Consider the following 3,768-nt stretch of genomic DNA (forward strand, 5'->3'; position numbering starts at 1 on the left):
AATGGATCCAATAGATATTTTTTTTTGCAATTGCAGATAAACAAATCAACCTTTCGGAATTAATCTTCGGAGGCCAATTACATATTCATATCCACAATAAAAGAATTAGTGAGAATCCCTTTCTTTTGATATCCCCAATCTTATTGAATTTTGGAAGTCAACTCATTTCACGGGCCTGGTGAAATGCAAAACTACGAAGAGGAATTCACATGGATTTAGGAAAGGCCTGTTGTATTTGTGTACAAGCTATGCCAAAAGCGAGAGAAATCCCATCCCTCTCTTTCCTTTTTTCGCCCCCATGTCGCCACACGGGGAACATAGGGACGTAAAAAAGGGGATCCTATCAACTTGTTCCAACCTAGGATAATAAGCTCATGAGCTTGGTCTTACTTCACCGTCGAGAAAGGAAAGAAGACTTTCATCTCCAAGTTTAACTCAGACGTAGCTCCCTTCTTTTTTTGGGGGGTGTGAAGCAGTGTCAAACCAAAATACCCAACAAGCATTAGCTCTCCCTGAAAATGAGGTGATTCAGCCGCACCTTCCAGCACGGCTACCTTATTACGACTTCACTCCAGTCACTAGCCCTGCCTTCGACATCCCCCTCCTTGCGGTTAAGGTACCAGTCAAATTTATACTCTCCAGCTGGACAATCAGCATTTAGCCCTTTAGTTCAACAATTCAGTAATCCCGAGCCACATGTAATTTATTACTTTTATGTTATAAACAACATTATCAATTGTTATATACAAATAAACTAACATACATATAGAGTTAAAATATTTCCAAACAAATAACATACATATACATATACATGTACATGTATGTGTAAAGATATTATTATTATACATATACAACTAAGTAACTGTCCAAATGTATAATTATCTATTGTATAATTTAATAGCAATATTCAATTTGTAACAAACTGTATATTAATGTTGAAATAATTATTACTAATATACAAAGTTATATTTGTTGCAGGGTCACAACAATTCTGGAGTTTCAATCAATTTTAAGGTTCAAAACACTTTCAATATTTTTGAGGTTCAAAACAATTTTGAGGTTTGAATTCTTCAATAGCTTTTTTTGTAATTTTATAATATATAAATATATGTTTATACTTTTATACATAGAAGGAGAATTGTGAAGATGTTCCAATTGAAGTGGTCAAAGAGGGATCTCAATTCATGGATGATCAAACAGACTTCAACAATTCATCTTTTATATGTTCTTGTCATATTACTTTATAATTGTATATAATCGGATCATTTGTATATTCTTGTCATATATTTTGTTTATTGTTATATAACAGCAGGATTTGTTGAATGTTATACACGATCAAACTGAAAAGATGAAAAAAGAAGAATTTACAGATACAAACAAAGCAGGATCATCCAATGTCAATGAGTTAGTTGTTGAAGAAGTTTTAATGTGTGCAACACCTCTTCAAATGGTACATGATGACCAGCCAAACATTAATCCAGAAAGAAGCAGAGTGTTACATCCTTTGTTAGCTGTGGACAAGCATACACCATTACCAATTCATAGGAAAAGGCGTCCAGGCCCATTCAACACATTGCCTTATGTGACATCATTCGGTTCAGAGTCTGGTACAACAAAATTTACTATTTACATAGTAATAGATATATATCAATAAATGTTAAGTCTTATAAAGATTATTTATGTCTTTATACATTTCAGGTAGTTCATCAAGGTTCCATTTCTCGTTTGATTTGAAACATCCATTTGTTGCAATGTCTGATTTGGAGCGTACAACTCTGTATATTCATTTCTGGAAATGGTTAAATGAAGGGTTGCTTGTTAGACACAACACAAAGTACATCATTTAGTAATTATTAAATATACAGATTTAATTTTATATGTGTATATTTGTATAAATTTGTCTTTTTATTGTTATTTTGTTAGGAATGGCAAAGAAGAGCGATACAAAAAGAACAAGTCTGTCTTACAAATGTGGTTTCATTTTGGAATTGTCACAGTCCAAAACAAGAACTGGTTCTATAGTCTTGCATACAAAAATCAATTGTTTGATGACTCGGTAAGCTTTGCATTATTTATTTCATTATACAGTTGACATGTTCTGTATAAATGAACTTTTTATATATTATTAATTGTGTTTTATATTTTTACTGTTTCTCTATAGATTTTTTGTGTTGATTCATGCATAACAACTTTTACTGTTTTGATAAAACTGAGTTTGTGTGTTTGTGGGTTATTGGACTGTATAATCATTATTTTTACATTGTCTTATTGTTGTGTTGATTCATGTCTTATACTGGTTGCTTATAAAATTGTGGTTGTATAAATGTATAATGTTCCCTTAAACATACACATTTGCTCACACTTATATAATTTATATCTTCTTATTTTTACAACACGTAGATGTCATTTTGTATTACATACGCAAAAGAGCCAAGTACTCCGACATCAATGCATTCAGTTTTATCACTGTCGATTGCAATTTCAGTAATTTGATTACCAATGTCTGGGATGCTTATTATAATTTTGAAAGTAATATTAACAAAGAAAGTACAGAGGAGTCGATTAATGAGTATATTAATGGATACAGAATGCATGTTGTTAGACCTTGGCATACATTTGATAACATCCTCATTCCTGTTAACGTCAAGGAGATCTTTATTGCATTTTGATCGTTGTGTCTATTAATGATAGATCTATACAGATCTATGATTCTCTTAGGGGTGGTGCACTACACGATTCGTCAGTTGAGAATGAGATCAAGAAATATGCACAACTTATTCCCATGTATTTATCTAAGTCTGATTTTTATGGGAAGAAAGACATTGACATATCTTCACACCCAAAGTACAAGTCCCACTCTGAATGTGACTTTTTTGAAATGATTTATGTCAATGATATACCACAACAAGATGCAGGAAGACTGTAAGTTTTATTATGGTTATTTTTATTCAAATAGTTATTGTTAATTTTATACTGACCATAAAATTGGATGTGTTTTATTTTCAGCGATTGTGGACTATATGTTGCTGCTTATGCAGACCATATCAGTAATGGAAATGGGGTTCCAAATTCATTCGATTCAGAGTTCACACGTATTCAATATGCTTCTTTATTGTGGAACTATGGGGTACAAAAGATCCAAGCCGATGCCACTCCCGACAATGAGGCACCAGAAAGGCCAATTAGAATTCATAGGGATTGCGATAGTAGTGAAAAGATCACAATTAATTAGAACGGTACTAAATTTCTGATTATTTTTTTTGAATATGCAAATGACATGCATAACAACCTTTACTGTTTTGACTTCAAGTTTTGAACTTTCAATTTTTTTATTGTAATATACTCATTTGATCGATTAAGTCTTTACTTACTTGTTTTTGTTAATTTCATTATATATGCAGTTTAACACTTTAATAATTATACAAACTAAATTATACAATGTATATTTATACATTAACTGTATAAATCTATGTGTATCTTTTATGTTGTGTAATATGTATACACTTATTGCTGTGTCAAGTAAAAAAAGGAAAGATAAAAGTTACATTTATACATATCACAATGATAAACTAAAGTTTGTTTGTGGGTCATTGGACTATATAATCATGTTTTATATTGAGTGTATAAATATACATTTGTTAGGATTATACAATTGTTCATAAAGTTTAACTATACAAATCAACTTATACAATATTTGTTTATACACTAACAATATAAATCTAAGAGTACATTTATGTTGAATATATACATCTACATTGTTAGGCTTAT

At 31.1% G+C, this 3,768-nt stretch overlaps 1 pseudogene; it reads right to left on the reverse strand.

Annotated features, from left to right (window-relative positions):
* Positions 1-3,504: 3,504 nt before the first annotated feature.
* Positions 3,505-3,768, reverse strand: part of LOC125851763 (uncharacterized) — a 4,783-nt pseudogene continuing 4,519 nt past the window's right edge.

The sequence above is a fragment of the Solanum stenotomum genome, unplaced genomic scaffold (genome assembly GCF_019186545.1).
Source record: "Solanum stenotomum isolate F172 unplaced genomic scaffold, ASM1918654v1 scaffold29645, whole genome shotgun sequence".
Lineage (NCBI taxonomy): Eukaryota > Viridiplantae > Streptophyta > Magnoliopsida > Solanales > Solanaceae > Solanum > Solanum stenotomum.